This window comes from Pelodiscus sinensis, chromosome 3 (genome assembly GCF_052426305.1).
Source record: "Pelodiscus sinensis isolate ZL-2025 chromosome 3, ASM5242630v1, whole genome shotgun sequence".
Classification (NCBI taxonomy): domain Eukaryota; kingdom Metazoa; phylum Chordata; order Testudines; family Trionychidae; genus Pelodiscus; species Pelodiscus sinensis.
This window is the reverse complement of record NC_143054.1, coordinates 31,141,701-31,164,991: the sequence shown is the minus strand read 5'-3', so window position 1 is coordinate 31,164,991 and position 23,291 is coordinate 31,141,701. Positions and strand designations below refer to the sequence as shown.

Sequence of the window (23,291 nt, the reverse complement as noted above, 5' to 3'; positions counted from 1 at the left end):
TTAAATATCCCCCGCGGCATTTAAATAAAAATGTCCGCCGCTTTTTTCCGGCTTTTAAAAAAGCCGGAAAAGAGCGTCTAGACTGGCCCCGATCCTCCGGAAAAAGTGCCCTTTTCCGGAGGCTCTTATTCTTACTTTGAAGTAGGAATAAGAGCCTCCGGAAAAGGGCACTTTTTCCGGAGGATCGGGGCCAGTCTAGACGCTCTTTTCCGGCTTTTTTAAAAGCCGGAAAAAAGCGGCGGACATTTTTATTTAAATGCCGCGGGGGATATTTAAATCCCCCGCGGATTTCCCTACGACGACTAGTGAAATTTACATGCCCCTTCCGGAAAAGGGGCCAGTGTAGACGTAGCCCAAGTGATCCATCCCTTGTGTAAGCGGGGGAATGATCCCGCTATTGTGGGAAACTTTCCTGGCTTCTATACCACCCCGGTGAAATGAACCAGCGAAAGGATCTGAGTCCCCGCTCCCACTTCCTTTACCCCACGGCTCCCTGATTCTGAGGGCTCCCCCTCCACTCTCCTGAATAGCAGAGCCCTTGAAACCCCAACAAGGCTGGGCCCAGGTTTCCTGGGGCTTAATCCCTGACCTTGTAGTCACTAGGGGCAGGAGTTAGGGTGTCCCCACTCCAAGGTGCTCTCTTTACACTGCAGGCCTTCTTGGCCCAGTGATCACTTCATAAGGTTCAAAGCAAATACAATTTATTAACCATCAACTGATTAAAGAGAAAAGAATAAGAAAAAAATGAGAATGGTTAAATGAGAACACACAGCCCTGCTCTGTAGCATAGGGACATCAAAACAGCAGTCTGCAGAGTGTAAGGACAGTCCACAGTCTCTTTCTTAGAGGCCCTGGATATGCTGCAGGGGGGGGCTACAGGCTGGACACGCTTGCTCTGGTAGTGACCACACAGTCTCAAGCTCGAAGTGGCCAGACCCCTCTCCCAGTCCAGAGCCTTTCCCCACACTTTGCTGGTCCCAGGTGCTCACCACATCCAGCTGCAGGCTGTGCTGCTTGGCCAGTTCCAGCTCCTTGTGTTGCTTCTCTGTTCCTTTTGGCTCTCTGAGCACTGCCAGTCTGCTGCTCAACACAGGGTCTGCACTCCTTGAGCTGTGTATGCCTGGCTCTGCTGCTGCAAAAACTGCCCCTCAGCACAGCTTGCACTCCTCTTAGCAGTGTCTCAACTCTGTTCCTTTTGCAGGACTTCTTCTGCACACAGCTTGCACTGCTCGGGCTGTCTGTGTCTGGTTCTGTCGCTGCAGGACTTCTTCACAAAGCTTGCACTACTCTTTCAGCTCTCTGTTTGCTCAGAGAGAGCCAGAACAATCCCCGCTTACAACCTGTCAGTCAGGCTGAGCTGGAGTGTTGACTGCTTTCCATTGTCTCTGGGGTCTGTCAGTCTCATGAACCCTTCCCCTTCTGAAGCTGGGAGCTGGCAAACCAAAAAACTCCCACAGAGTTTTAGTAAGGGGTAACAGTCCCCTTACACTTGTCACCCATTCCCAGCCTCTGGCAAACAGATTTGTCCCAATGTCCCAGTCTTAAACACACATCTCTGACACTAGCCAGTTCATGGAAGTTGTGTGAGCCATCCTGAGGGCCACCCAAGACAAGCAGGAGTTGGCTTTACCATCAGGATGTGACTAGCTCCTCAACTTGAATCCCAGCCACACGTCATCAGTCCTCGCCTTGTGACTGTTAGTGTATGTGCACCCACATTGTCTGTTGCAGAAAATGAAAAGCGAGAGCTTGAATTCAGTGATCTCTTCAATAACTTTTAATTCCAAGTGATATATACTTGACAATTTTAATGCTAGTGTTGGTAAAGATTCCACCACATTACAGAAAGTGCTTGAACATCATGGTATTTGGAAATAAGAACTCAAGTGGCATTCTTCTTCAAACTAGTGCACTACATGAGTTTGCAATTATAAACACTTTCTTCCAACAGGTGAACAACTATAAAGCAACTTGGAAGCAACCTTGGTCTAAGCATTGGCATAAAATTGACTATGTCATTACAAAACAAAGAGACATCTTTGATTCCTGTAATGCATGGCACTTACTCCTAATCTGACCATTCCATGATACTCAGTGTCATCTCCTTGAGCCTCTGCCCACCAAAACATCATTCTGTTGCATAGTGGAAAGGGTTGGATGTAGATAAACTTGTAATGCCCAAGATATGAAGAATATCTTAGTCTTGACACATCCTCAGCCACCAGTGATAACGGGTCAGAGCAGCCAGTCACTGTTGAGGACTGGATCATCATCAAGGAAACAATCTCAAGGAACATCAAGGAAACAAGTCAAATTACGGCAAATGAAAGAGGACTGGTGCAAATGTAAAGGAGTCAAACTTCAAGATGCAGCCAACAGACATGATTTAGAAGCATTCTATGAAGGCAGCCAATGGGCTGTGTGATGCTGCCTCTACACCAGCGCACTCTGCCGATAGCAGCACTCTGAAAACAGATAGTACTAAAATCTTTGATTGCTGGGCTGAACATTTATGCAGTGTATTAATCCAGACATCAACTTCTGACAGCAGCATTCTTGAAAAGATTCCTCAGTGGGCTAATGATTCACAGCTGGTTATACTGCCAACTCTTGACAAGATACAAAAAGCTGACAAGCAGATGAAATTTGGAAAGGCACCTGGCAGTGATGCGATCCCATCAGAGATTTACAAAGCTGGTGGTGGCCAGCTGATGTGCAATATTACCCATTTATTCATCACCATTTGGGAGAAAGAGCAAATTCCACAAGACTTCAAAGATGCCCTGATTGTACCTGTATGTAAGAGGAAAGGTACATGCTGTGACAAGCACTGGGGCAACTCACTGCTGTCTATTGATGGTAAGATCCTGCCTTGCATCATCTACAATCAGCTGTCATTACATGTGTTCACAAATGGTATAATTCCTGAAAGTCAGTGAGCATTTTGTGCCAGTTGAGGTACTGCCAACATGATATTCACAGTCAGCCAGATTCAGGAAAAACATAGAGAATAACATCAGGATCTCTACATGCTTTTCATCAATCTGATCAAGGTGTTCAACATAAATGGGCTTTGGAAAGTACTTGGGTGAATCAACTGTCCTGAAAAATTAATTAATATAGTTTGATCCTTTCATGAAGATATGCTGGGTTGCATCCTTAACAATGAAGAGACATTGGCATCTTTTAAAGTATCAAATGGTACAAAGCAAGGACATATCCTTGCTCCTCTCCTGTTCAGCATCTGCTTTTTGATAATGCTGTTAGTTGCTTTCAAGGACTGTGTGCTGGGCATAACTATTCAGTTCCAAACTGACGGCAGCAGGCTTGTACCAAAGTGATTCACTACAACTATCTGTGACTCCCTGTTTGCTCACAAGTGTGCATTGGTGGCTCATTCAGTCTTATATGCACAGAAGCTTTTTGATCATCATGATACTTTTGCTCACTGTTTTAGACTCACTATTAGCCTCAAGAAGACAGAGGTTTTGTCTGAGTCTATTCAGAAAGAGCCCAGCATGCTAGTGATCACTGCTGCTGATACTGTCCTTCAGGATGGCAACAAGTTCTGCTACCTTATAAGCATCCTGTCCTCAAGCATAAACATTGATGATGATGTAATTGCTGAACCAGCCAAAGCTAGTATTGCCTTTGAAAGATTAACCAAATGCTTATGGAATGACCATAGTGTTAAACTACATAAGAAGGTACCAGTTTTTCAGGTAGTTATCCTGGCTATCTTGCTGCATGGTTCAGAGTCAGGGCATAGATTGCTGCCACATTTCAAAACCTGATCAGTCCACTTGCATACTTTAGTTGAACTGAGACCATTTCTGTGCTTAACATTAAACACGTGGTGAAATGCTCTGCTAGGTCAACCCCAAAGTGCTGAGCTAGATCTAGCCCTCAAAAAGGATATTTAAAGGACATATTTGAAAAGTGACACAAATGTGTCAAACTCAGAGCTAAATTCACCCTGACATAAGTCTAAGGACTCTAGTGTTGAATTAGAATCTCAGAATTTTCTTTTTCCTGCAAAACTCAATTTCTTTGGTAAAATTCCACTGATCTAATTTTATTAGCCCAGACACAGTCTCACTAGTTGCTATAAAAGCCTATGTGAGGATCTATGATTGACAATATGCAAAAATATTTCAAAATAGTTGGATTTCTATATTTACAAATTATATTAGCAAATTGCCTCTGTGAAAAATGGTGTTTGTGCTTCTAGCCATTGGAGCTGGGCTATGAACATCAGAACATATGAAAGTAATGAACTTCTTTCCAGTCTATAAAAAATGCCCCCTCCTTCCCCCTCCCCTGGAAGCAAGGCAGCCTAGCTAATGGAGCCTAAACCCACTGTGCAGGATGTCAAAATTGACAGTGTCAAGTTTTCAGTACCAGCTCCTTTGCAGACATTTGCTTGGAATTACAAGAGCAAGAATGTCTTTGTGTGTAGGGGGATGATGGGTTAAAGTTTTTAACCACCAAGCTGTAAGATTAAAGCATTAATTGTACCACAGTAAATAATGTCCAGCTGGTATAGCTCCAGCTGCAGTTGATCAGTTAGCTACTACTCCATGTATCAGGCCAAACAGTAACCATTCTAGTATGATTAAAATTAAATAGGAATCGCTCAGACATTTGTTAATTCTATGTGCTTGATTTCATTATTTGATCTTGCTCCAGTTTTTTTAAGCATAATTATTCTTAATAGTTTCTGAATCTTCTTAAAACTAGTGAGTAGTTCCTCCTTTGTTGCTAGTCCTCTATTGAAAAAATAACTGGAACTCATCTGTAACAGTGCTAATTTCATCCTGCTGAGAGTCCAACAGTAGAATTTTCTATAGGTATAATTTCCTACCTAAATCAGTCATTTATTCTTCCATCTCAGACATTTTTGTGAAATGCAAACTTCCATTGCCCGCAGTAAATCCAAAAAAACTGGGGCTGTTTACATAGGCTAAGCAAACTGACAAAAATAAGAGTAGTTGTTTTTATAGATAGCCTAAGAAACATTCCAACTTCTTCAGTGCTTGCCCACCATCATTATGTGTACATAGGACCCACTGTATTAATGGGAATGATTTTTGCAAATGCTCTGTGCACTGATGAGGGAAAGAGAGATAGATGCCAATCTCCCTAAGCTCTCTTGTTTTTACCCTGTTCAACCCAACTGCTTGCTGGCTGTTTTGTTGGAAGCTTTAACAGCCCTAATACATTCCTAAGTAGAAAAAGTTTATCCTTTAATGTTGTGCAACTAGCTCAATATGTACTGACCTCAAACTCCAGATAGTAGTAACTTGATCTAGTAGCTCATTATTGTTATTTTCAGCAAATTTCCCCTTGAAAGTGCCTGATGCTTTCTTTCACCCTCACTCTCCCACCCTCCACTCGCAATTTGTATTTAATTGTTTAGGAGAGAAAAATGCAAACTGTGAGCCAACAATATATTTCCAGGGGGTACAAGATATTAATAGAGCAACACTGTGGCCCCATGTATCGTCATAAACTGTGCTGTAATTTGTTTACCCACCATAGACAGTAACTAACATTCAGATAAATGGAGTTGGCGCCTGCAAGATTTATGATACACTTCTGTGCTTAGCAATGTTTAATCAGGGAGTTAAAATATTATGGTGTAAAATCCTTTACAAGCATGCACAAACAGAACTACCATTAGAGGCTTGGCAGATGTATTCAATGTCAAATAGTTCCTCCAGACACTCTGAAAACACAAAGAGGAATATTCAAAGGAACTACTAACTGACTACTAACATTATTTCAGAACAACGTCAGGACTCAATTTGTTTTCAGGGGGCTTGCTTTTGAAGTGACAGAGTGATAGGCAGGGACAAGTGGACTTGTCTGCAGGACCCATCAGGCTGAGAGCCTTTGGGTTGAGGGGGAGGTGAATTTTGGTCAAAAAGGTGGTGGATGCGTGTCACAGAGCTTAGTGTGTTTGGATAAGACAGGCTAGCATGTGGGGGGATCAGCATGAAGCATCACACCTGGAGGAAAAGACAACTAGCTCCAGCCCCAGTGCCATAAGACTGGCTCCACAAAGTCTAGCCAACATCTGGAATGGATATCAAGAGACACAGTGCAGCCCTGACTGGCGCTCCACTCTACCTTTGTACTTTTCACTGCAAATTGAAAAGCAAAACAGACATCAAGGATATATTTATATAACTGTCTTCAAGCTGCATTTTCTACTCCCATCTGCTGCACATGATAAGTTTCAAGTGTTTTCTAATAAAAAAGGATTTTTTTAACTTCTTGTTCGGCAAACAGACTGACCTCTTTTATTCACAGTTTTAAAGGAACAGTAAATATTTTACAAGCAAGGAAAGATTTTCAGTTATTGGAGTTATTAACCAAGTGAGCAGTTGGTCAAAGTGTGCACACACATGCATGTTGGTCTGTGTGTGTGCACACACGAGCTCATGTCTGTTTTTGAGAATGAGAGTAATTCTTTTGAAGTAATAACTTTGTGGTTGTTACATCTTTTAAAAGAGGAGGAGACCCATGCTGTGCGCAAACAGGAGATTGTGTGGTGAGCCTCTCTCTGAGAGCAAGTAATACACAGAAGGAATGCAGCCGTCAGATTAGAAAGAATCTGGTTTTTTTCTTTCTGTTTTTTAGCTGTAAAACGAATGGGTCCAGATCACACTTCTAGTCAGGTTGATTAATGGGGGTGGAGGTCACTCGAATGAGAACTGGTTACATTTTGCTGCAAAACTAGCAAATTCACTTTCACACCAGACACAGAATGGGCCTGACACATATTCACTGGTTTACAAAGCCAAGAGGCATAGGGCATGAAACTAAAGACAGCTTAAGGCTCAATCTTACAAAAAATACTAAGGGACAGATTTTGACCCACTTTGAGGAAGTGGGTCTGGCCCACGAAAGCTCATCATCTAATAAACCATCTTGTTAGTCTTTAAAGTGCTACATAGTCCTGTATTTTGCTTCAGCTACACCAGACTAACACGGCTACATTTCTATTAATAGTGATTAGTTACTTACATAGATAGTCATGAAAAGTGGGATTGTGTGCACAAATATGCTGTCCACTAGTGAGAATAAAGAATTAACAATCTGTTCCTAAGAAAACATCTATTTGTAAATATATAGCTATGAAGTTGATTTTTCCCTCACCTACACTGGTTTAAATAAGCGGTCTGAAATCAATTGAGTCATGCTGGATTCAGTGAGGCCACAATATAGTTAGTGTTACATACTAATATATTCTACAATGTCGCTTATGTTTATATCTTCAGTATTCCTTATTTTGCTTATTGTCACCAAGATAACCAGCTTTCCATTTCCCATGCTAGAAAGGGCACTCCGCCTTTCTTTTCCTCATATAACAAAGTGAAATTGTCAACTGAGTGATATTCAGTAAAGAGAATTGGAGGCGAAATTTGGCATAGATACATTTGGGGACCTAGAATCAGTATTTCTGGGCTCTGTTCCTGACTACCACGGTTTGGTGTAATAACTGTAGGCAAATAACCTCCTATGTACTTAATTTTATTCAGTTGTAAACTAAGCATAATCCCTAACAAGAGAGAAGTTGTAAGACTTCAACAATACTTTGTAATTATTGATGGAAAATGGCTTTTTTCAATCAAACAGAAATTTCTCTGCAAAAATACTGCTGAATTTTTCCTTTTTTTTTTTTTTTTTTTTTTTTGTCAAGAAAGGAAAAAAACTCAAACTCAAACATTTTCAGTTTTCAGGTTTCCAGTGGTTGTTTTGGAGAAAACATTCTTCAAAATATTCAAGTTGCCTCCTAAAAAACAAAAACAAAATTGTCCCCAAAAAGAAAAAAAAACCTATTGTTTACACCAATATATTTCACAGAAAAAATAAGACATCATTCCCCAATCAGTTATGCTTATAATACGAATTGCATTTCTTCAATGAAAATCTCAGTATAACTGCAAATATAATAATTAGGTATGATATTATATTTAGACTGAGGGAGATATTCTGCTCTCAATCATAAAACACAACTGATTTCAATAAACAGATTTTTGCTCTGAATATGTTCTTATTTGAAAATACAACACCTGTCAGAGATGATCTAAATATACTTGGTCTTGCCTCAGTTCAGAGGGCTGGACTAAATGATTCCCCAGTTCCATTCAAGTCTTAATATTTCTGTAATTCTATGCTTCAGTGTATACTAGACCAGGCAAGTTTACTTAAAGTACTCCATCCAGTCACGCAAAATGCATTTTGCATAGCTAGATTCGGCCTACCTTAAGCCAAGCCACTGCAACATCTACACTGCAGAAGGCCGAGAGGAGCAAACATTCCCATCAGCTTCCCTTACTCCTCTCAGGAGGAGAAGTACAGGAAGTCAGCAGGGGTTGCCCTCGGCATTCAATTTGGGGGTCTACTCTATACCTGCTAAATTGAACACTAGAAGATTGACTTCTGGAGGGTCAATCTTCTTTATAATATAGACATGCCCTATAAGTGTAGCTTCAGTCTGAAAACTGGCTGTTTCGTAACGTGTATTGAAAATCATTCTATGTTACCTAAATAAAGAGGCATGTTTGCCTTGTTTCATAATACACAGTTAAATAAAAGCACCTGCTGTTATTTACTGCAGTCTTCTCGGTTTTTTTGTTCTTTCACTTAAAAATTATGACTTCATTATACCTCCGAGGGAGTGAAATTCTGTTTTTGGAGAGACTGCTAGGGCATCTGTGAAAAGAAAATCACCTGATGAAAAAAAAAACCCAAAATGTAGATTTTTTTTTCACTTTTGGGGTTTGACTTAATCAGGCAAATTTTACAAGCAAAACAATGTTCAAGAACCACACTAAGAGAAAAAAAAGTCTCTCGTACATTTTGAAATCTTTCTGCTTACTTGCAAATTTGATGTCTATGCCCAATTTAATTCTAAAACATTATGATTTCACAACCTTTACCCAAAAGAAATTTCTCTCTTACCATACCAGAAAGTTTCATTCACCTGCAGATATGACAAAACAGCACCATGCATAAGTTCCACATATTTTTAATACAAAAGTTCTGTGGAAAGAAATGTGTTTAATTTCCAAAGAGACATAAAAAAGCAAGCATTTCCTCATTCTGAGAGATAATTTTCCAGACTGCTTCACACTGCTCTTTGATACATATTTTCACACTATTGTGCATAAACATCTAAATTAAAAGAACAGTTCAATCATAAGAAGCTTTCTTGATGGCATTTAAATGACACGGTTCAGAGATCAAAAGACAAGCAACCAGGTGGGTTAATAATAACACCAGAAGATAGTGTCCAAAGAAGTTAATATATTTGTAGACTATCCAAGGACTGTAGGCTGTAAGTAATGGCTAGTGGTCTGAAACCAGTGTAGAGTCACTTTGGAATCACAAGATTCATTTTTTATTACCTATTTTCTTTATTTATTAAATTTCACATATTTACTGATTGGAAACATATTAAATAGTTATAAGATTTTTTTAAATGTGTGAAAGCAGGACGAAAAAGGCATGTAACATATCTGAAATCCCATGTTTTCAGTTTCTTATAATAAGAAGTCAGCATTTGGAAAGTGATTTAGAAAATATAAAGAAAAAATTATATGCTGTTTTTATGCACTAAACCTATGGTTTGTTAGAGCAGCTATTTAGAATGGTTCTCTAGAGAAGTTGTACGGAAACCACCTAGTAACTTTAGCAAGTCTTTAGTGGGATGGTCTGGATGAAACAGACCATGTTACATGTCTGTATAATACAATGGAATGAAATTAGCACTCAGTGGAGTAGTTAGACATCCAGTGCTGAAAACACTGTCTGAAGAGCCTGTACTGAGATTTCATTAAACCCCCAGAAATATGTTGAATTACGTTTACATTCTGTCTCTGCTCCTCCCTCATATTTAATGTGAAACATTTCTCAGGCAAAAAGATCTGTTCATTCTATTTACCAGGGTCTGTCTGATAAAGTTGAGTTGAAAATGTTACATGTACATTAAAGCTGAAAAGCTCTGACCGCAGAACAATTGCCTGCTACAGAAATAAAGTAATGCCATTCCTATGAAAACTATAAACTCGAAACAGGGCTACAGAACTAGTGGTTGCCAATAACTTTAACTTCATTTATCTATACTTGGCAAAAATTGTGCTGCAGCTGGAGATGAAATGCTGAGCTAAATAACTGCAGCGACGTGAGCTCCAAAACAGCAATTACCAAGCGATGTTGCCTTGTATAAGATTTTACTTTTAATTTATTGTATTTAAAGCAACTCTCTAGCAATGTACAGTACAAGGACTATTGCGTATTCAAATAATGCCTGATCCCAAGGGCATCTCAGCTTCACTATCAATATATTGAAGTGTTTAGCCAGGCAATATGTCTCTCATGCAATCAGACTGAAGTGGTGTGCAGTTAAATTAAAGTGGTGCGCATGGCAGTTTTACCACTCTGTGAACTCTTTTATTGACTCTAACTGTAAGGAGTGACTCATTTAAAAACCTAACCTTGGCTTATTACAAACAGTTCACACATTTGATTTAATTTTCCTCCTTATCAGCAAAGCTATTGATAACTGACTGAAGGAAAAACTATCGATTCTCCATTCACATGAGCAGTCCCATTGAAGAGACTACTCATTTGAGTAACAGCCCACCAACATGAGTAAATGTTCCACCATCTACACTTTAAAAGAGGACAATAGGCAATATTAATTATTTGTCTGCACACTCCTTATCAGTTCATTCCAGTAGGTTGGACCTCCCTGGCTCGGCACCATCAGGACCTGGCGGTCCTGAACCAGGGAGTTTGCTGGGCCAGGGGAGGTCAGTGCTCCATTGCTGGCTTCCCAGGCTCCCAAGGCTGGGGCTCCTGCTCACTGCTGCTGGGGGTCCCCCGGGATCCCTTGCTGGGGCCACCATGATGCCATCAGCCCTTCTCAGACCCCACCAGTCCACTGCCACTGGGGATTCCCCAGGGCTCCCCACCATGGCTCACCTGCTGCCACCTGGCCCTGCTGCCACCAGGGGTTTTCTGGCTGGGGCTGCCCAGCTACCACAGACCCACTGCTACTGGGGATTTCAGGTATTCCCCAGCTGGGGTTCCCTGGTTGCCTGGCCCTGACCACAGATGTTGCCATTCCAGAGAGTCCTGGATTTGGGAGGTTCAACTTGTAGTAACAATGAGTGTTTTCCACATACTTATTTAATAAATGCAATTTGTGTAAAGGGAAAAAATATGGTCTACACAGTACATATTCCACTCTGGAAGCCCAAACTGCTTCAAGAAAAATTTAAATCCCCGCTTCTTTGCCTATGCCAAATAAACTATTTTATATGGCTCCATCGACAGATCCATGTAGTCTAGACGTAGCCTTAGTGGCCACTAGCTTGCAGCTGAACTACCTAGGACTCTTTTCCTTCCTCCAGAGGTACTGAATCACACTCCCTCTTTTAAACACAAGTTTGAAATACAGCACCATCTTTAGTTTACAATTGACTCTGTGCCAATGTTATGCAATGTTATAACAACCGTTATCAAAATATTATATTGTATAACAGTATATGGACTTAAAATCAAAATCAAGAGTGAAGAGTGTTCAAATAGGTGGGTTGTTTAATGACACCTTTGTTCTTCTGTATACTCTTTATCTGTAAAAATCCTAATATTAGCTCTATTATATTGAGATAGCAGAAAGGGTTAATCTGCTCTTAGAAGTAGTCAGTGATAACTGTTTCTGCCTTCAGGATAACAAATGAGGGTTTTCTAGGACATTCACTGAAATTATTTTCACTCAATATCTTCTTGTCCTGGTGTTTCAACTTGAACTAGCCAAACCTGAGAAACAAGAAGTGCTTCATCTTCTAATAAAGTTATTTGTTCTTAGTTTTCTCCTACGGAAAGAGCAATACGAGCATTATCAATCAACTGTGATTTCAAAATAGGAGAAACACGCATAAGAAAGAACAAGAGTAAAGTCTCCATGAGAGGGAAAGCACAGCATGAGTGTTGCCTATGAAATGCTGAGTGATTCTGCTCCGGTCACTTCAGAAAGAAATATTCTTAGAAATAGAAAGGAACTGCATACAGTAAATAAAGCACTCGGGTTTTGTGCTATATACAACAGTATTTTTCCAATTCACTTCTGTAGCCTTAAAGCTAGAGTGTGACTTTAGGCACAAGATTGAGCAAGAGCTTCTCCCCAGGAGGCATTGTGACCCTGAGCCATAATTCTCCCCCTCAGCCTCCTTGCTAATGCTGGAGAGGAATCTGCTGCTTATTAGCAGCGATCTGCAATCCCTATGTCAGCTCATGTGCACTTGCCAGTAAGGACAGAGGGGAACTGGAAACAAAGCCCAACCCATTCCTCATCGCTTCCTGTCCTCCTACTCTGGGGAGAGAGAGGAAACAGGTAGAACCCTGCATGGCTACCAAATTTGTATCTACATCTCACATCTGCATCTTTCTCTGCAAAAATGAGCTGTGGTTATCTGCGCCCATATGCATTTATGTAGACACCTCCAGGTATAATGTGGATTATCTGCGGATATGCAGGTTTCTATAAATAGGCACCCATTTACACTGTACAACCAGACCCCTTGTAGACAGCGTAAGCTTATAAAGGTGGGGTTCTTACACCCTCTTTCCTCATACTCCTTTGTCACAACCTGAGCCTCACTGACAACATGAGCCCATAGTCATTAAAAAAATACTGTGCCTTCTTGACAGTCAGCTCTACCCCTAGTGCATTATCAAACATCCCAATAATTACTACTTTAAATTCAACTTCTAACAAGTCAATGTATGGGATAGGCTAAATGTTCCAGCATCATAGATCTCATCTTTATGGGGTACAAGTTTCTGGTTCTATTTTCAGAAAAGATCCTTCCGACAATAACCCCCTGCTCAGAGATACTGTATATACACGAAGTGGTGTTTTACCCACGAAAAGCACATGATATAATCATGGAATCATAGAACTAGAAGGTACCTTGTGACGTCATCAAGTCTAGTCCCCTGCCATCATGGCAGGACCAAGCACCATTTAGATCATCCCTGAGGGAGGTCTATCCAAACTGCTCTTAAATATCTCTAGTGACAGAAATTCCACAACTTCCCTAGGCAATTTATTGCAGTGTTTAACTACCCTGACAGTTAGGAAGTTTCTCCTAATGTCCAACCTAATATATTTGGGTATGTCTACACTACCCTCCTAGTTCGAACTAGGAGGGTAATGTAGGCATACCGCACTTGCAAATGAAGCCCGGGATTTGAATTTCCTGGGCTTCATTTGCATAAAGCGGGGCTCCGCCATTTTTAAATCCCCGCTCGTTCGAACCCTGTGCCGCGCGGCTACACGCGGCATGAACTAGGTAGTTCGAACTAGGCTTCCTAGTTCGAACTACCGTTACTCCTCATTCCACTAGGAAGCCTAGTTCGAACTACCTAGTTCGTGCCGCGTATAGCCGCGCGGCACAGGGTTCGAACGAGCGGGGATTTTAAAATGGCGGAGCCCCGCTTATGCAAATGAAGCCCGGGAAATTCAAATCCCGGGCTTCATTTGCAAGTGCGGTATGCCTACATTACCCCGCTAGTTCGAACTAGCGGGGTAGTGTAGACATACCCTATGTTAGTCTCTCAGGTGCCACAGGACTGCTCATTGTTTATAAATTACAGACTAACATGGTTACCCCTCAGAGGATATGTCTAGACTGCATCCCTCTGTTGGCAGAGGGATGCAGATTAGGCAGGTTGACATTGCAAATGAGGCAGGGATTTAAATATCCTGCACCTAATTTGCATAAAAATGGCCACCGCGTTTTGCCGACTCAGCACTTTGTTAGCAAAAAGCAGCAGTCTAGAGGGGGATCTGTCGAGAAAGAAAGACTTTTTCGACAGATCCTGTAAACCTCCTGTAACCCTTCTGCCAGGTAGGCCTGGCAGCAACCAGGGCCGGGTTCAATATCTTGGGGTCCATCTCACACAGAACCGGTTTGAGCCCCCACCCAGTAACCTGGGAAATTCACACACCCATGGGTGCCTCTGAAAGGCAATGCTTCACCACTCGTAAGCACAGAGTCTGAGTGTAGCAAAGAAACATTTAATGAAACAGAGAGAGAAGTCTTACAGCATTAACTTAGGAAAATACCACAAACAGAGTTCATAACCCAAACATGAGCTAAGCCCTCTACCCCCAGCCAAGAATCACCTGAAGTCCCAAAGTCTGACACCCCAAAAGTCTCTGTCCCTGGTCAGTGCCACCCAGAGTCCAACAGTTCATTCGCAGGGTTTCACCTCCCAATCTGGGTAGAAATACGAGTGGGGGGGATAGATAGGGATACCTTAGAAGTCACTCCACCACGCTCCACCAGCTGTCTCATTCCACGTCACTGGATGCTCCGCTGGTCGCCTGCCGCCGCTCCTACCAGCCGCGCTGCACCACTGGTCACCTGCTGCTGCTCCTCGCCTGCCGCCGCTCCTACCAGCTGTGCCATGCAGCTGGTCTCAGCTTCTTGCCTGCCGCCGCTCTATGCCAGGCTGTTGGTTGCCACTCCTCACCTGCCGCTGCTCCGCGCCACTCCACAGGATGCCGGTCCGCGCCATGCCACTGGCCGCCACGCCTCTGGTTGCTGCTCTGCGCCTGCAGCCACTCCGCGCCATACCGCTGGTCACCGCTCCTCGCCTGCCGCCACTCCACGCCACGCCACTGGTAGCCACTCCTTGCTGGCTGCAATGGGTCTGGCTCCCAGCCAAACCAGTGATTTCAGCTCTTAGTGATTTCAACTCTTTAGCCACCAGTTGGACTGGCAAAGGATTCCAGCTTCCACTGGACTAGCAAAAAGACTCCTCATAGAGTCTGCTTTAGGTCTGTCCTTAAAACAAAGGGGGAAAGGGGCAGGTGGGGCCAGTCTTACAGCTCACACCTGGCAGGTATGAAGCAGGCTGACTCAAGCCCTTTAACCCTTCCCCCCGGCTCAGTTCCCTCAACTCTGAAAAGGGTGAGGCTTGTTCCTTGGAGACTTCTTACAATGATGGTGGTGTCTCTCCTGCAAGCACTAGTGGCATGTTTTACAGTTCCATATTTATGGGTATCATGATTTGTGACCCCCACAACAGCCCCAAATTATTTACAATACACTACATTCCATTCCAACACTGACCTTCCATCAGCCCTGGCTGAATTGGATTTACATAGCCTCACCTCGTATTCCCTCCCCATCCTGGCATGAGCTGTATTTACATATCAACAGTTAATTATCTTGCACAGCTAAACAATTGTAGGGGGCACACCCACCCCAGGGAAGCTCTCTCCTTTTAGCTGGCTGATAACAAGCAGTAGTTCAGCCCCTGCTTATACTCCTTGCAAGAGGCATAAGGGATCTGTCGAAAAAGGCTTTCTTTCTTGACAGATCCCCCTCTAGACTGCTGCTTTTTGCTGACAAAGTGCTGAGTCGGCAAAACGCCGTGGCCATTTTTATGCAAATTAGGCACGGGATATTTAAATCCCTGCCTCATTTGCAATGTCGACCTGCCTAATCTGCATCCCTCTGCTGACAGAGGGATGCAGTCTAGACATACCCGGAGATACTCTTCCAGGGTAATTCAATTTGAAGCAGATATGCTGTTAGATTGATTTCATTTTTGTGATACTGATGCTTCTGATATATGGGTGTCTGATTCCAGCTTCATAAATTACAGCCTTTGTACATATTAAATGTTTGGGCTGTGATTCTTCAACATAACATGAAGCAGCAACTGCAAAGACAGCTAATTTACAGTGTAGTGTCTATGTTTTTCATATACAGAAGTCAGATACAGCACTTCCTTTTAAAATAACTCTTTCCTTTCCCTTTACCACACAACCTATTACCTCTGCACTCATGGATTTCTTAGTAAAGGATCTGCATTCCAGAAATTCTCATGGCTCTTGCAAATTGTGTGGCAACAGTGTTCAAGCAGAATTGCATTCCGTAGACTCTGTTACATCCTCTCCATTGGGGAAGCTCTGACTTCCTACATTTCAATCCAATGCAGAAGGGGCAGGAGGCAGCACAAAGAAATCAGGCCATGGTCCTGCTCCATCCCCATTTCAGGCACCCTCTCTGGAGCTCAATGTCTCCCTGAGTTCCCAATGTGGTATTGCAGTTCCACACTCACATCTAAATCTATTCTAAATCCCTAGATGTAGTTCAAGTGAAAACAGTCTAGCTTGTCAACAGCAGCATATTCCCTACTTTCTTACTCCTACTGTATATGTATAGTACACATCTTCTATGTTCATTTCACTTTGTACTCTAATTTTCATGCTCCTTCCCCTTTTCTAATGGTAGGTGTGGGAAGGGGATACATGGGGTTTCCAGGAAAGTGAACTGCATGAAGCTTACCCTTTTTTGTCTACAGAATGCACTTTTTCACTGGTTTGCAAATGATGCAGTTAAAGGACGACTGCGTGAAAAACTCTGAAATGGAGATGGAAAGGCACGTAGAGTGCAGTATGCCTACACAGGATTACAGAGCTTCTGCTGCAAATATAATAAAAACAGCACTACATATTACAGCAGGTAGACTCACAATCCCCTTTCTCCACACCAGAAGCATCATGCAGTTACTTGATATAGTCCCATAAAAGTATCTCAGGAATATCAAACAGCCTAAGGTGGCAACTACGGGGTAGTAGACTGCATCACAGCAATCATGTTAGTCCAACCTAGCAAAGCAAAGATGTCGGTGAGTAAGAAACTGGGACAGACTGCAGGTACGTTATACAACAGTGGTCTGCACAATGAACAACCAGTACACTACATAAAGCTGAATCCAGGCTGCACGTAGCTAGTTGTGATGTGAGGAGGGAGCAAAAACACCATAAAACCAAGCAGAGATATATTGCCATATCGAGTGACCCATCCTGTGGCAAACATCAGTTGAATGCAGTTTTCCCTGTCCTTACGGTCATTTGTTGTAAGTAATATTATTATCCTCACATGCACAGCAAATGACAGATGAATCAGTCAGACTCTGAGGACCTAATTCTCCACTGTGTCATATCCTATGTAGACACAGACATCAGTGCAGAGTGGGTATAAAATTCTGCCATTCCAATCTGGCACTATTTACCATTAATATCAATTACTACAAAAGATACAAGGTAGTGGAGAATCTGGTGCCATAAGTTCAAGGGAAGAAGCTAAACTAAATACAAGAAGAACCTGCCCTTCTGTAGGAACACTTGTGCTAAAAAGTTGAGTAATAGGATTATGGACCTGTCTGCAACTGAAGGGGACTAGATTTGATAACCCAGGAGGTCCTATCTAGTGCTGTGTTTCTAATGATTATTGGCCTCCTGCAATTGTTGGAAAGTAATCATTTACAAACAGTCACAACAAACTCGGATAACTGAGATACCATACTTACGCCAGAAAATAACTGTGGTAGCTGCATGTGGACAAACATTGACTTTTTAATGGAGACTACCATACCAAGAGCCACAGTAACCTTTCTACAGAATTAAAAATATGAACAGCAATTTATGAGATTTACACTAGAAAGGAAAACGAAAGGCATGGGATCAAAATGTGCCACTTCCATGTGTGGTCTGGCACCTACTTAAGTCTCTTAGATTTTTTATTTTATTTTGACTTGCTTGCACAGATTGCAAGGCTAGGGTTAAAAACAAGGAATTCATTGTTAGTAGAAGTGGACTGAATAACATTCAGCCAGCTCTAGTTATTAGGTTGGAAACAAAGCGCACACTGTGATTAAATCCATATTCAACCATACATACGTTGTCAGTGAGACAGTGAGTTTTCTTCATACAGCAAACAAGAGCTGAAGCGAGGCAATAATGAAGGGAGATAGTCAGGATAAACAGGGGCCCACTGCTAAAATAATGCTGTAATTCTCAGTTACAGTATTGAACTGTGTTTAATTTATATTCCCCAGAGTAGCGAGGGGGAAATAGCGGCAATGAGAAGGAAGAGAAAATAGATTTAATTTCCTATATTTTTACTCAGGTGAGGGAGAGACAGTCCTTAAACAGCTCTTTAAGGATCTTCTATTCCTCTTTGAAAGGAAGAATGAAAATCTGGAGTAGGACTATGGAAAGGGAATGCAAAATGGTTCAGTGATGGTTTTGCCAACAACACTGGAAGGATGATCATCTGGCAAAATTTTATAAGAAGGATATGGGGAAACAGAAGCTAAAGGAATAAAAATGCTAGTCCAGATTTTCAGAGGGCGCAAAGTCAGTGGACCAATGCCAGTTTACAACAGTTAAGGATCTGTCCCAGAGGGCATTTATTTTCTATTTTCACACATTGTCTGCTGAACATTAAATAGCATTACCAGACATGGGACAGATGGTCTGGTTAGATCAGGGCACTAGGTTGGACTCCCATTGTTGATATTTGTATTATAATGGGGAAATGAGGGACCCATTTTACTAGGCACTGTATTCACGCAGGCTATGCCTACACTTGGAACTCAAGGTGTGATTCCCAATTCGAGTAGCTGACATAACTCTGATCAAGCTAGAATAACAAAAACAGTAGTATAGCTGTAGTAGCACAGGAAGTGGTCAGCAATGGCATGGCTAGCCATCCTGAATATATATATTTTAGTAGCACGCCCATTATATTTCAAAATAACGGGCACACTCAAAAGACACGGAATAGCTATTTTGGGATACTTCTGCTATCCTGAAATAGCGCCACAGTGTAGACATAGCCAAGAAGTCCTAAAGGATTATTAACCAGCTACTGCCTACCTTTGTTGCCTAGTAGCTTTTTCTGACTCATTGCTTCTCTGTCTCTTAGAGTGTCTTTCCCTCACCGGACACTAGCTACTTCAAAGAGCGACTGCCTCACCCAACAGAAGTAGAAAGCAGCTGTTACCATGGTTAATATTTCTGACTTGACTGGCACCAGCAGTAATTGAACTGCAGTCTCTTGAGTGCAGCAAGCTCTATTCATTAGCCCCTATTGTGTTAGACCACAGCATCAACCCACATTATTTTTCTGTTGGGGGGAGGGGGAGAGAAAAGACAAGAAAAATGAAAGCAGCTATGAATACAAAGTTATGTTGCCACAAAAGACCTTGCAGTTTTGCTTCTAGAAAGATTTATTAATTATAATGCTGCTGCACAGGAGTGTTATCCTAGCAAGAATAGTGCAGTATAGAGTGTGTAAGCCTCATTTTAATGCCATCGCCCCCTGTTGAATATTATGTATATCTGAAAACTGGAAGAATCCCAGATTTTGTGTTCTAAAGACTGCTACTCATTTGCTTATCATACTGGCAAGATTCTAACAATCATCTTTGTCTTTTTCTCTGTTGGGTCTATTCATATTACACACAAATCAAAGTAATTAGAAAACCCTCTATGAACCTTAGTAATTTCAAAATGATGAGTTTATGAAAAGTTGCAATGTTGCATGCAACGATTCAGGTCTGGTCCTGTAAAACTTATAACTAGGAGTAGTCCTTGACTTCATCTGCCACATGTCATTGTTGCAGGATTGTACCCTGCTTTGTCTTTTTAATTTTCTGCTTTAAAACAAAATGCCCCTCATGAATCCATCTTTACAAACAATTTCAAGGGGGGAAAGTTCTTTGAGCCCTCCCCTGCCGTCCCGATCAATCCTTTTCTCTTTCTTAAATTGTTTCACTATGATAGCCAGAGAAATATTATCCCAGGATTCTTTCCCATAGGAAAAAAAATAATGGAAGTAAAGTGAAAAAAGGCAAAATTATATTAGTGTGTGGAGATGAGAGAGGTAACATGCCACAAGATACTGACAAGCCACAAAATGTTTCTCATTGTAGCTTGCTATTAATCTATTCTGCATCCTCTCAGTGTAGATGCAATGCCAAGATTGTCACTTTCCCACAATTTCCTCTGTCAGAAATACAATATATCCCTCATTTCTTCAGTCTCTAGCCCGATCCCATTCTCGTCTTATGTCCAGTCACCAGGGGTGAGACCATGTCACACAACACAACACATACTATGTAATACTAGGACCCCCCGGCAATATTGCAGTACAATATTGTAAAATACACTAAGCAGGGGGGCTGACGGAATTGATGTACCCCTGGGACAGGTGTGGGGGCACTCCATGCTCCCGGAAAGGGCAGGAGGTCAGTCAGAAGTGGAGCAACCAGCCTTCGGCACCGCCTAGGCCATGCCGCGCCTCCCCCAGAAAGCCCTTAGCGCTGCCTGGAGCAAATTGCCCATAGCTGTGGTGGCGATTTAAAGGGTCCGGGACTCTAGCTGCCACTGCTGTCACTACTGTGACAGATGCTGCAGGCTCTTTTGAATCATCAAGCCACAAGATAGCTGCCCCCTTTGCTCTCCCCTATCGTTGGGCCTGCAAGGGAGGGATGGCACTTTGTGAATGAGCAGGGCTGTCATATATCAAATGCCTGCCCCAGTCTGTGTGAAAGTTGTAACACACATAGGAAAATAGGAAAGAAGCTGAAAGAAGAGAGAGAGAGAAGACTGTGATTAAGTCATTAGCTAAGGACTTAGAACAGCTAGTTTCTCTGCCTGACCCTGCCACAAACTTTCCAGGTCAGGCTAGACAATGCAATAGATCCATAGTTTTCAGAGGAGGCCACAAAGTGTGTGTTCCTCATTGTATAAGTCCCCAGTGTGAGATCCTTCAGTCCTAAGACACTTGAAAATTATGGCCTGACTCTCCCTGTGTCTCAATTCCCCAGTAAAATGGAGATAAAGATACTTGCTGTGTGTTGTGGGTGTTATGAGGATAAATTCATTGTTTGTAAAGTGCTCAGTTACTACAGAGTTTGCCATGAGGCAAATAATGAGTTTGAATTCAGGGCAGATTTTGTGTAGTAAACAATGCCTGGCTTCACAGCATGAATGATGAAGGGGAAAAAATAAATACTGAACAAGCTACCCCATTCAGTGAGCATCAGACATGCAGTGTGCTGAATCTGGCAGGGGTCCCATGGTAAAAGTAGACTCTGATCATGTAATAAAGACCGCCATCATGCATACTCAGCCATATAGTCTTAATTTGGTCCCATGGTGTCTTAAGAGATCTTTCCAAACTTCGAAAAATTTCATTTTATAAACTCGCATGATTTTTAACTTAAATCACTAACTATAAAGAATTATATTAAGTGTGGGTACACATATCTAGCTCCACTATGTGTAAACAGACACCAACATACATGTCAATTCACGAAAGTCAATTTGACATTTCACAATTGTACCACTAGGTGGGATTTAATGTGTTTAGCATCCTCCTTAACTGGTCATTCCTGATGAGTGCTAACTCTATCCCTTGTTTCACAGTTTATGCAGTCCTTTACATACTCCAACTGGGATCGCTGCAAGCAAAATTCTAACACTCGCAGCCTATCTATTTTCATGCCCTTCAGCTTTCATTCTTTTTGTTGGCCAACATGCCTGTTACAGAAATGATTGTGGTTTAAGAGTAGAGCTAAATTCTGTTCCTGTGACATACTAAACTAACTGCAAATATTCTCAGCCCAGCTTTCTAGGACAGTCTGTAAATAGCACAAAGAGACCAGATGTGCCTGAGAAAGGAAATCATCATGTTAAAAAAAAGACAATTTAAAATACATTTCTAAGACTCAATAGTTTACACCCATTTAAAATTTATACATAGGTATATCTAGACAACTACAAATATGACATAGAAACTGTTATTGTGTTAGTACAAAAGTGGGTATATTACATGCTTTTCAGGATCTTAGAAGTCATAGTAATGGAGTTATAATAGTAGCGGACTTTACCCTTATGACCAACATTTAAGGAGAGATTTTTCCAAAGCACCTAAGAGATTTTTGCACCAAAGTCCTTTAGGTGCTTTGGAAAAATCTACTCCATGGTTGCTATTATGTAGACCAAGTATAGCTCAAAAATGATTAAAAATCCCTCATTTTTATATTTACCTCAGCCAATTGGACCAATAGTGGTAACATTTGTAACATTTCAATTTAATTCCAGACAATCAGATTCCAAATAATACTTTAAATCTAGTCTTATTGAAATAAATCTTGAGGATAAAGATGCCTTTCCTAGGAGTAAAGGGCGAAAAAAGAGTTCAGAAAAGGGCAACAAAAATTATTAAGAGTTTGGAATGGCTGCCTTATGAGGAAAGATTAAATAAGTGGGAGGAGAATGGGGGAGGGCATACGATAAAGGTCTATAAAATTATGACTGATGTGGAGAAGGTAAATAAGGAAAAGTTATTTACTCCTTACCATAATACAAGAACTAGGGGTCACCAAATGAAATTAATAGATAGAATGTTTAAAACAAACAAAGGAAGTATTTCTTCACACAATGCACAGTCAGCCTGTGAACTCCTTGCCAGAGGACATTGTGAAGACCAGGACTTTAACAGGGTTCAAAAAAAGAACTACAGTGAAACCTTTGTTATCAGGCACTCTGTTAACCCGAAAACTTTGTTAACAGGCATTGCCCCCAGCCACAATACTGTCACATCTTCAGGTGCACAGGCCTGGCTTGTTTTACCATGATTGGCTTAACAATGTTTTATTTAAGAAGTACTAATCATCTTTAACTCAAAATAGAAATGTAAGACCAACTGCCTCACGCTACAAAACTACCAATATTAAAAACTTCAGTTTTACTATTATTGTCCATTGTTTTTTCCTAGGTTGATGGGATCCTCAGATAACCGGAATTTTTAGATAACTGGAATGCCCTAATCCCTGAGCGTGCCAGGTAACATAGGATTTACTGTAGATAGATTCATGAAGGATAGGTCCATCAAAGGCTATTAGCCAGGATGGGCAGGAATGGTGACCCTAGCCTCTGTCAAAAAGCTGGAAATGGGAGGCAGAGAGCAATTTGCATACCTTTTTCGAAAAACCATTGTAGTGTAGACATAGCTTCAGTTTCCATGCCCTCTTCCACATGTGTCACAAGGAAAAGACCAGAACCACAGTACTGCTTCACATACTTAATCTCTGCTTTCCTATATCCTGAATTTCACCTGTATATGAGAGAGAGAGAGAGATTTGCCCCATGGCTGCTTACAAACCTACTTTCCCTTTACAGGAATTTAGTACTATATTTAAGCTGGAGGTTGGAATGACCTTGTTTATTTTCATTAATTTGTCCAGGTATTTATATAGCTTCTCTCACTGGACCCAAGCACCGCACAAACATTATGGGGATTATCTATATAATATCACTGAGTTGGAAATTAGCATCTCTATTTCACAGATGGAATTTTACAGAGCAACTAAATGATTTTCCAAAGGTCACAAAA

At 41.5% G+C, this 23,291-nt stretch overlaps 1 long non-coding RNA gene across 1 annotated transcript; it reads right to left on the bottom strand.

The window, feature by feature from the left end:
- Window positions 1-371: 371 nt before the first annotated feature.
- Window positions 372-23,007, bottom strand: LOC142827778 (uncharacterized). The gene is made up of 3 exons (XR_012902530.2): window positions 22,876-23,007; window positions 8,611-8,724; window positions 372-7,801 (listed from the first exon to the last, which is right to left on the bottom strand). It is a non-coding gene; the product is annotated as an uncharacterized LOC142827778 (long non-coding RNA).
- Between the last annotated feature and the right edge of the window lie 284 nt (window positions 23,008-23,291).